Source organism: Lonchura striata, chromosome 15 (assembly GCF_050655825.1).
Source record: "Lonchura striata isolate lonStrDom1 chromosome 15, ASM5065582v1, whole genome shotgun sequence".
NCBI classification, from domain to species: Eukaryota; Metazoa; Chordata; class Aves; order Passeriformes; family Estrildidae; genus Lonchura; species Lonchura striata.
The window spans coordinates 5,773,476-5,785,496 of NC_140717.1; the positions used below are offsets into that span (position 1 = coordinate 5,773,476).

Here is a 12,021-nt window from a genome sequence, read left to right on the forward strand (position 1 = left end):
GTTGAAGAGGAATTACTAAAAGGAAAAAAGAGCTGAAGTCCAGTAGGTATGACGTAGATAGGAAAAAAAATCAGCAGGAAAACAGGTGTTTTCCTAAAAGGTTATCTGAAAGAAAGCAAGGTCATTCTATTCTTATTCAGGGAGAGGATCAGATTAAGAAACATGAACAAAACCACGTATTTATCAAGAGACAAAAGAGATAACAAAAATGAACACTTTAAAGACTAATTTTCTGATTAGTATCTCTACAGAGGAGAAATATCAGGACATAAAAATAGGTCTATATGCAGATAGACCAACAGAAATGAAGCAAGGAAATACATTCACTTCTTTAGCAACTGACTTCATTATCTCTGTGTGATCACTAAGTACACTCAGCCCTGCAGTATCTCAGCATTGCCAATCTTATAAAAACAACAATCTTAGGGCTGCATTCTTCCTACAAAATGGGCCAAGACAGCACATGATTTAATTTTTTTTTGTTTATTAGTGTTTTATTAATTTTTATATTTAAGGAGGTTAACAGAGGAGGACTAATGGCAAGAGATGGGCTTGAAATTTCCACTGGGACTAATAAAGTTGAATAACAGATTAAAAATTACTCCCCAAAGCCAATGCAGGTTGCCACCAGATTTAGCCACCTGATAGCAAGGCAGGCTAATCCCCACAAGGAACTTCTCAATTGAGTAGCATTCTCATTAAAACATAAATATTATTACTATTATTATTATTATTATTATCTCATAAATAATAGACTAAATAACACAGGACATTATGTATTATCCTTATGATCTAATCCATTATATTTTGTATATATTAGAGTCATGCTAATCCTTTTTGGGATTTCCCCTTTCCCTTGAAACAATGTGTCCAGAAAAACATTTTTTCAGAGATGGATACATGCTGGCCTGCCATGCATAATTCTACTATTGCTAATCCTGAATAACAGAAGGAATTATGCAAAGGAGCTGCACAATCATCATCCCAGCTCTCACAAGTATTTTTAACACTCATGTTCCAGAGACATTTAATCTCAACTGCATAAAATACAGGAGAGAAATGAACAGGAGCTGAGCAGCTGAGGCCCCTTCCACTGAAATAATTCTCCACTTTTCCAGGAGACCCAATGAAAGCCTTGGTTGTCCTACTTGATTTGATCAAACCCAATGTAATTATTCTTGAACAACAGACAGCCTCAGCCTTTGTGGGGATGTTTTGATTGCCCTACAGCAATAAACAGCAACAAATATATTCTTATTTATTTTATCTGACAGTTTCATCTGATTAAAGAAATTTAAGTGAAGAGGGGAAAAGACCATAATCTACTAATGTCATAGCCTAATATTAATGTCCAGTTCACTCCACAGGGTCCCGGGGGCTCTTCAGTTAAAAATGTTTGTAAAGTGTTTGGTTGAGAAATTAAATGGAGACAAAAATCTTAATAATATTCTACAAAATATATATGAAGCTTCTTGAAAATGAGAGAGAACAGAAAACATTGTTGGGGAGAACCTGGGGAAATATTCTTTAAGGAATCTCTGATCAGGATAAAAGTGAAAAATTTGACTGCAAATAAATCCCTATGAGGGGGAAGGAAAAGCAAACAAATCAACAAAATCCCAGCCAACAATAAAACAGATTATTTGGAAAAAGATTACTGTTGGGAAAAGAAAGGAGAGAAATGGCAATAAAGAATTGTGTGAAAAATATACTGATATCTGAAAACAAAAAATATCAATAAATTACCAGGTACCTTTCTTCAGAGGTACCTCCCCCAAAATAAGTGTGATGCAGTCTTTGGATAGACTTTAAAGGTCATTTTGTAGAAAGAAGAACATTTCTGAAAGGCTTTATAGTTCATGGAGCTCAGAAATCAATAGTTTTCTCCATTAGATCTATGTTATTTCAATCCATGTGTGCATTGAGGTGAGCATTTCTCCACGTGTACCAGACATCAGGACACGATGAGAGATGACCCATGGATGGGTGTGGATGTTTCCAGGATGTTGACTGAGGCACAGGTTGGTCGCTCACATTTTTAGATAAGTGTTTACTGGCAGCAGAGCATCAAACACCTCCCACTTGCTCTTTACAGGCACAGCGAGATCTGTTTCCTCACCTGGTGATGTAAGGAGCTGCACCGAGACAGACAAACTGATAATTAAATATAATTGTCCCTTCACGGGAAGGAAACTCTCCAACACGTCTGTAGCCCTTGCTGAGGTAGATCAGCTCCCCTGTTGTGGCACAGCTCACCCTGGCTGGAGGCAGCTCGCTGATGGTTGAAACCTCACGTTTCAAACTCATTTGTGCTCATTTGCCGTGCCCAAAGCAGAGGCAGCAGTGGAGGACCATCAGCATTCCCAAAGTTAGAGCCACCTGCCCCTTTGTTCCAGGAGCACAGAGGCTGATTACACCTAAGAATGCACCACTCAGGCACAGGCAGGAGAATATTTAGGAATACACTGGCTTCAAAAGCTGTATCTTTGCTGTTATCTGTGAGCTGCAGACAGAAAGCCCGACTGACTGGAGGAGCCGGTATTCCCCAAAGTGCTACAGAGCCAGGGGAATACAGGGGGTGACAGTGGGACTCACTTATGGATGTTCTCCACCAGAAGAAATGTTCTTCACGGAGAAAACCTCCTGGAGCAGTTCTCTGCACTCCTGCCAACCCAGGATTTCCATAAAGCAACTAAAAATTCAGCATTGTATCCTTTCATCTTTCTCTTCAGTGGTGCGAGGCTCTTGCTCCAAGATTTGATACAAAATCATCATTTGTACCCAAACCAGTCATTACAGCAATATTTTTCATCCATCCAATCCATGGCACAATCTATAGCTACAGCCTAGCGTAACATTTACTATCATACACCAAATTATTCAGCTCAGCAGTGTTAAATGGAAACAATGACACATCCAGATATAGGATAATTATACCAATACTAAAGGAACAGAGAAATCCCTGGAACGCTTTTCCTTTTTCCCTAGTTCCCCATCCCCTCCAAAAAAACCCTCATGAAAGTCATCTTGGTTTTATGGGGACTTCACATCTGCAGTTTACTTCTTTAAAGCCAGAGAAGGATACTATTAGCAATTAGGAGTGGGAAGTCAATAAAAGCCTAATAAAGAACAGTTCTAACAGCAGAACATAACAACTTCACCTATTTTTCAAATAATACTGCTGAAAGAAAAGCTCCTGTGGGCTCGGGTAGCTCTGACAGCCTGTTTAGCTGCCAGGGAGCTCAGGGCCCAGCAGGATCTGTGATGGATCCACAGAACAGGGCTTAACTCCATCCAGCTTGTCCAGCAGCTGCACTTGTTCTGTTTCTTGTCCCCACAGTAATAATTCCTGTGCTTTCCCCCATACACTAGCACAGCACACAAAATCCTTATGTGGTCCTATGAGAAACAAGGACCATGGAATAAAGCTTTGACAGCCTGGCTGACAGCACAGGCTGGGAGTGTGAGCAGGGTGGCACTGGCAGGAAGATCAGCACTGGTGACAGCTTCTCTGTACCTGCTTGCAGAGGGAAAGGCGGGGAGCTTTGAAACCCGGTACTTTCACAACCCTGCAGGTGTGAACTGGGGTGATTCACATGCAGTTGCACCGTGTAGAACACTATGTTTAAGAAGGGTGGGTAAAATTTGGAACGTATGTTTCAGCATCAGTTAAGATGTTTCACATCATCAGGACATTGCTTATCGAAAGCTGTGTTGAGGACTGTAACACTGGCCTGTGCAGATCAGGGGAAGGACTGAAGTCACCCCAGGCAAGAATGCAGCTTCCAACAGCACCCAGACTGATCACACACAGAGGGAATACATCCCACTGGAATACAAGCTCACATCTGCTCTGACAGATCTGTCCCAGAAGAGCAAAAATCTCTTCTAACTCCTCAAATGTAGGTGGTCCTCCCTTAAGCTCATGCAAAAGAAGAGTAAATGTTTAGGGAATATCATGCAAAGATCACAGATAGAATGGGAGATGCACATTCCAGAACACTCTGGCTGTAGCCCAGAGGGACAGTTAAGAGTTTCAGCTTCCATTTGTGCTCACAGATAAAATTTGATTGCAATACTTTAGAGAGCAAACAAATCACACATTAATTAAAAAAAAAACAAACCTGTTGACAATACCAGTGAGGCCCTTTCAGTTGTCAGAAGAATAGCACATGTGTTTGCTGAAAAACTGTATGTTTGTAACTTTTTTTTTAGGTTTTTTTCTACATCCTGAAACATTAATTTTTACACTATATTGTCACTTTCAAAAATTCTGAGAGATTTCCTATCTATCAGTAATAGGAGTTTCTATAAGAAAGCTGAGTATCCAAATTAGGAAACACATAAAAAGCTACTTTTACATGTTCATACATTAGACATGATCTCACTTGACTGAAATAGTACTTAAATTGCACTTTCTCCAAGGAGATCACAAGGGGTAGAAATTAATAATCATTGTAGTACCATCACAGGACACCCAAGTCATTTAGAATGGCTATTATTTTACTACTTGTTAATGATTCCTTAAGAGTCCAGAACAACTGGCAGTAAGAGAAAGGAGACTCATTTTACCATGCAAGACTTTTCACCACAGTCAGATGCTTCAGTGACTCCACCACGGCCTCAGACCATGTTAGAGCTGAGGTGACCTTTATGTGCAAATCACTGTTAAATAACATCCATCAAGACAAACTTCAACAGTTTGGACACGGGAGGGGACACCTTCACTGTCAGAGCAGTAAAGGTAATTCCCTGCAGCTGCACAAGGGAAGCCTGCTACTAATATTTGTGCATCCATAAAAAATAGCCAAGAAATTCTCACATGGCTGGGGTCACCTCCCAGATTGTGGTGGCAGATTTGAAGTTCCAAACCGCTTGAAAATAGTGCAGTGCAGGGCCAGGTTTCAAGGCTTCCCTTCTCACTGCTTAGTCCCTGTTCCATGCTGGTTGCTGTTTTGCCAAATTAGCACTGGAGTCCCCACCAGTAACAGAAATGTCTCTCCCAGTCTCAGGATGCTTTTTGCCACAGCCTGGCATGTTGTGTTTGAATGGGAGATCAGAAATTGTACAGCATCCAGGCACCCATGAGGCTCAAGTGTCCTTGCAGTAGCTCTGTGTTTTCCCAGACACTGAACTTGGAAAAAAGCTAATATCAAAGGACAAACTTCTCCACAAACTTCTGCGTTATACAATTGTCCTGATTTCCTGCTTTGCAGAGGAAAACACATGGATATCAGGACACAGATCATTTGAGGACATCCTTTTGTAGCCTGTGCTAACAGCAAGCACTAACACTGCAGTGGCAATGTCTGCACTGGCAGAGCAGAGGCAGCAGGTAGGGCAGGGAGCCCTGCTTGTCCTTGTGAGGCAGCATCTGGGACATGTGTCCCACCCTGGGCTTTTTGTCACCAAGGTGACACTGGTGACCTGCAGAGAGCTCAGGGAAGGGTCACTAAATAGTGAAATGCCTGCACCATGTGGCATGTGAGGAAAGGCTGAGGGTCTGAGTGTGTTTAGCCTCAAGAAGAGAAAGTTTGGGAAAGGAATCCCAAACCACTGTCATAATCAAACATTTAAAGGGTAATTACATGTAAGATAAAGACACTTAGAGGCAACAGGGCAAAGGCAAGAAGCAGTGGTCAGATTGGGGCAGGAGAAATCACGAGTGGATATAGAAGAGAAAAAATTCAGTGTAAGTGCTCAAGTCCTGAAATAGGTTGTCTAGAAAGACAGAAATCTCTGTTCCTGGCAGTTTTCAAAATCTGATCAGACAAAGCCCTGAGCAATTGATCTAGCTTTGAAGGTAGCCTTGCCCTTCATGTTATCTGGAGGCACACTTCAAACTAAGTTATGTTATCTGGAGATCCCTGACACGTTTCCTTTTCTTTAAATCTACCCTGCTGTACAAGGCTGTTTGACAAGCTCATCTCTGCACTCAGGTCTGCTACCACAGGCCCACAAGTCAGACATTTGACAAATTGTAATTCTTACAATTATGGAGCTGAAAAACTCAATAGTGCCATAAACTCATTTTTTACTAATCACTCACTGCCAAATCCTCGAGAATGTTATCAGGCAAAGGCTCATCAAACCCTGGAGAAAGCAGAATGCACCTCAGAGCCCAACTTCATTGTGACTAATCTGAGCAAACCTGCATGGGAGCTGAAACCACATCGGGGCTGTGGGGGGAAAGTCTGGGAGCTCCTAACCACCATTTGTCCAGTTCATACACAGATCTCTCCAGAGATGCAGGAGAGGTGCCCAAATAACTTTGGGAAAAGCAATAGAATTTATCAACTGACTGTAACTGATTTATTACACTAAATTGCTGATGAATGACTTGCAGACTGAGGCTACATATCCCAGTGATTCATAAGCCTTACCCCACTACAGTAAATTCAGCACTTTTTCCAGACAGCAATGTTAATTCTGCTCTCAAATACAGAAGTGATGGTTCAAAATCCGTGGAATGGCTGAGAATAAAATGCAGAAATGACCCTGAGTTCACTTTGGCTTCTTGATCCCAAAGCTGAACATGCATTACTACAAAGTGTCAACAATAACTCAGGCCAGCCTTGGGATCCTGACTGCGGTCCTGGACAGCACTTTAGAGTGGCAACCAACACCTTAGACCAGGCAAAAACTGAGCCACATTCACTTTACTCCTAATTGTTTTTTCCTAGAAATATTTCCTAGAACACAAGTACAGTGGAATTTTGGCACAGAACACCTGTGTAGCCACAGTGGATTCTTCACAATAAATTCCTAAGTACTTTGCAGTATTAGGATGCAAAACAATTAATGAATCCAATTTAATTCCCAAAAAGAGAAGGATGAAGAGGAACAATACAGCTTACAGATTTTAAGAACAAATTGAGAATGACCAAAAGAACCAAAAAATTTAAAAATGCTATCTATAAGCACAATTAATGTTAAACCCATTGTTTAACATGTGCTAATTATAACAGAATACACATACTAAATCCAGAGAAGTAAAAACTAAAATTACTAAGATGTTAAATCTGAAACCAATACCAAATACTTCACTTTTTCCTTTCCCAAGCCTAATTTTTCTTTTCATATTCCAAATAGACCTGTTGGAAAATGCAAGCCTGATCTTTCCCTGCTTAGCAAAGACTTGTCTTTGATGTGACTGATAAGGAGCAGTAACAGGAGTGGGACAAACAGGTGCTCAGTGCCTCCTGAGCACAAGAGATGAAAACAAACCTGGTGCTGCACTCTCCTCACTGGGTACTTGGAGCTCAGTGAGTTGCAATTCCTCCTTTCCCTCCTCCTGCCCAGTTCTGTCACATCCATTAGCTGGAGACTGCAAGGCTGTTTCATGGAGGTTTTGTGGCACTAATGGGGAAAGTAGATGTTAATAGCTAAAATTTTGTTTTTATGAATTATGTTCCTAGGGCTTAATGGCTTATGTTTCCTTGGCAACAAACATATGTGCTTTTTAATAAGGTTTGTACATGAGCTTTGTACAGGACCATGCCAGAGGTCCCTGCTGATAAGGTTTCTAAAACATTATGAATTCAGAAGAGTGGATCTACCCTTTGACAAAGCAAGGACCACACTGGCAGAAGAACAAGAGCCTTCCCTAGTCTTTACAAAAGCGCTCCAACTGCAGGTTCCTGCTTTTATTATCTAAGTTCTTATTCATGCAAAGACCATCTTCACTTTTTTACATCAGTAAATTTCATTAACTCCCTGGTTAGCCACTTAAATATTCTACATTAAAAAAAAAACAACAACAACAACAAAAAACAAACCAGAATGATATCCCAGGAACTGAATTTGTAAGGCTGCACTGTGGTTTATCCTGAAAAAACCTTGGAGAAAAAACAAGTTACTTATTTCATGTTTTTCTACGAAACAACTTGTTACAGGAAGTAGGCTGTGATCTGTTACAGAACTTCAACATGCTTTCATGCTTTGTGATCCACAAGAGGGTATCCCAGATCCACAGAAAAGAAATCCTAAACTACACAAACTGTACTGGTCAAAAAACAGATTTGTGGTGAATATGCACAGGGACAGCTAACACAGCAGAGATCATCACAGTGCCACTCTTAAGCACTTCTAACATTTTGTTTCACAACAAATAGAAAAGCTCCATGTACAAGGCTGGAAAGGTTTAGTGATAGGAGATGAAGAATTTTTTTTTTTTTTGTATCACATCCATGGAAAAAGTAACATCACATAAATCTTGGCTGGCTCCAACCTTCTAACTCTGAAAACAACAAAGGGGTGGAACACTGAACCTCTAACACAAAGTACCAGGTAATTTACTGATTTATGTTCTTAGATTGTCATTCACATAGTAGCTAAAGCAAGTAGTGAAGAGTACAATCATGTGATCCATAAGCACCTTAAAACATTTACTAACCAGTAATCCATGCAGTGCTCAGAGTTAAGGGAGGCTGACATCCATTGGCATCAGCACCAAAAATAAGAGGAAAGTTACAATCAGTGCTCATCTGTTTGGCTTATTTATTAAAGCAATCAGAAACTTAGAAAGAAACAATTCCAAACATGGAACAAGAGTGTTCTACTGTTGTATCTGAACCAAGAAACACAACAAAAGGATCTTTAAGCACGTGGAAACAAGATCTAATAGATAAGGAGGGAAAAAAGAAGGTGGTAGGAACACCAGCATTTACAATGGAACAATTAGAGAGACAATCAATGAGAGATATCTTGCAAATCAGACTGAGCAGAATTGATATTAATGGATATGGTGTGCACTGAACCAATACAGGTGGCACAGGGAAGGAAAGAAGGCAGCAAAAGTGCTACATCAGGCAAGCTTGTGTAGGCAGAGAACCCTGGCAGCTGCTCCTGCACCAAGCTGAGCATCACTGAACGTTTAGAATGTCACAACAGAACTGCCTCAGTTTGCTGTTCCCAAGATGGAATAGAATGAGACTGAAAACCAGCCCTGATACCACACAACAGAGCATCCCCAGCCTGTGCCAACCCTGCCAGAGCTCCAGAAGCATTTGGAGAACACACCTAGGCACAGGCTGGGATTCTTGGGGTGTCCTGTGCAGGGCCAGGACTTTGAATCAGTGATCCTTGTGGGTCCATTCCAGCTCAGGATATTCTATAACCACAAAGGTGTAGAGAAGACAACATCTAGAAAGCTTGCAAACAGGTACATCAGCCACAGCTTCACCTGTGAATGTGGTTGACATCATTCAACCACTGCAAACAAATCATTATTCCCAGCTGAATAAAGCATCCAAGGCATAGCAACTCCCTGCTTCAGAACAGAATTGCTCTCTGCCCCATCAATGACACAAAGGATGAGGCAGTCACAAACCACCAGCTGCAGTGCCATCCTCCAGGAACTGAAAAGTAAATTGATTCCCATGACTCAACTGCTCAAATCAATACTCACCCTCCCCCACCTCCTGTACACACACAGACATTTTTCTTCCTTTAAAATAAACAATATCATCTCCAAAGTTAAGGAGCATTACTGTGCTTAATGTGCTGTAAATACACTTTTCAGGGGAAAACATTTTCTGCCTATTACTTTATCCAAAGAAAAATTTGTCATCAGTTCTTGTGAATCTGATCACTGACAACCAGGGTATGACAATTTTGCACTCATGTTCTTCACCTGCTGGAACTGGTTCTGAAATTTTATGGCAATTTATGATTTGAGTGATGTCCATCAAACAACATCCCAACATCTAGGTTTACAATCCTACATGAAGCACATAAAAAACATAATTTCCCTGGGATATGGCACTGTCCAAAGCTACATCATGCAAGAGGCAATTAAGGCTACTTTAAGTAAATTCTTAATGAAAATTAAGAATTGACAATTGGCTAAATACTAAATCATTAATAACTTCTTGAGAAAACAGTTTGAAGCAGCAAGAGCAAATGCATCCATTAACAAGGAGAGCAAGTAGCTTAATCTCAGTTCACAGGTAGTAAAAAGAAATTCAAGCCCTTTGTGCAGAGACTTGCAGGTGTGAGTTACAGCCTGCTAAGGTATGTGAGCCATAAAGATCCTGACAGGCAAAGCACTGAGGCACAGACATCAGCAATGGAATGTGCTCCTGCATGGCACTCAGGGAAAAGCACTCCTTCTGCCTTTATCTGCATGTACAACATGATGATGGACAGCCTGGGCTTGGGTTTTTTTAAATCCACGAAAATCCTCTTTATTAAATTACTACCAATGGCAGCTTCAGATATTGCTGCTCCTGCAAGTGAAGTAACAACACAAAGAAAACAATAACTGCCTAAGCTTTTGCCTCTGGCTTCCATGTGGTTTTTAAAACTGCACATCCAGTTCAATTAATCCCACTCAAACATAGCTCCTCATGGCTGCCAAGGTAAACAGTAGCTATTTGTCCACACAAATGATGGATTTGGGACCCAGACTGTAGTGCTCTTACCAGTCACACATTTGTTTCTCACATTTGCAACACCCAGAGCAGAATATTTGCTGCCTAGAAGTACTGAGCTCTTTATTTTCCAAAAACCTATACACACATGGGATCAATTTACTTACAAAATAGATAAGTATTTAGATAGATAATAGATAAGTATCAGTGAAAGACATCTTGAGTTAATTCTCTTTATTAGTAGAAGAACAACAAATGCAAATCTAAAGTCTGTATTTCCTACCACTCTCATCATTTTAAAAACATTAAGTCCCTAAAATCCATCTCTTTTTTTGGTGTTTGACCCTGATTCCAAGTCCTTAAAGCTAAGGGCACTTGGTGGTCCTTGCCCAGCCCAGTCCAAGATCCCAGTGAGAGCTGCCCTGCAGAGCCCAGAGATTGAAGGGGATGGAGCTGATGAGTTCCATGGGCTGTTGAAGGTCATCTCAAGCTTCCACGTGTACAATGGATAATTTTTATCAAGTGAACTATCAAGTGATCATCCTTTGGATGATCCCAAAGGACACAGAATTGCAGAGGTTGCAGGAAGGAGGGGCAAAGTGCTCTGACTTTCTTATTGTTCTTTTTATAGTTTATTGAATTAATATATTTAAGTAAATATAAATAAATATATCTCATATGTAATCTTCATGTAGGATTATATAATATATATAAGAATCTACATCTTTATTGCTTCCTCTAAAATTATTCTGAACTAATACATCTAATCTTATATATAAGCATATATATTTTTAATATAATTGATAATTTACTTTATATCTAATTTTATATCTATAAAGTTAAAATTTTTATCTAACATAAGAACTGTATTTATTTGTAATGTCACGGTATCAAGTCCAAAGGTTTCTGATATCATTACTCTTAACAACACTATCATAAAAAACAAGTATCACAGAACAAATTTTTCTCCACAAATTTTATGGTTTGGGGTGGGGCTTTTTTATTTGCACACTTTTCCTGCACAACCTAATAAAAAGATAATGCAAAGATAGAGTAACCATCTCATGCTATTCTTTCCAAAAAATCAATGGATTTGCAGGAAAAAATGAGAAAATAACTCATTAAGGAGAGAAAAGTGGGCTGGGGAGTACTCTGTTAGCTGGGCTACAGCGTCTCCAGACACAAGCTTTATTCAAAGTTCTCAAGTTTATTGCAAATTAATTCCACAACTCCAAACTATGCTTTGGGAGCACAGATCCTGATGCAGAGTGGCAGTGTAAATAATACTGAGTGAACTTTTTAGTCCCAGCACTGAAATCCATCCTGTCCCCATGGCCCCATCCTGCTTGGCCATGGGACAGTCCTGCAGCCTCTGCAGCCTCTCAGTGAAAGCACCAGTTTGAGTCCCAGGTCACAAAATCACCCACTAGGAAGATGTTTGTAGAATCTTTAGTACTAAATCTAAAATACTTTAACTTCCATTACTACTGTGTAAGTTACAATATTTTAGAATAAAACATAAAAGTACTGATTCTAGGTAGGCAGTTACATCATTTAGATGTAAAGCTATAGAGTACCTAAGTGATTTGTGTTAGCTGCTTAAAATCCCAGAGGAACTTATTTTCTGATAGTAACTAATGATGATTAA

The 12,021-nt window shown here is 40.0% G+C and overlaps 1 protein-coding gene and 1 long non-coding RNA gene across 3 annotated transcripts in view; one reads left to right on the plus strand and one right to left on the minus strand.

Annotated features, from left to right (window-relative positions):
* SLC5A1 (solute carrier family 5 member 1) overlaps positions 1–12,021 on the minus strand; it is a 49,989-nt gene that overhangs the window by 29,805 nt on the left and 8,163 nt on the right. The gene's annotated exons all lie outside the window — the stretch shown is intronic.
* The window catches only part of LOC146765994 (uncharacterized), a 35,348-nt gene that overhangs the window by 3,171 nt on the left and 20,156 nt on the right, over positions 1–12,021 (plus strand). The window lies entirely within an intron of this gene.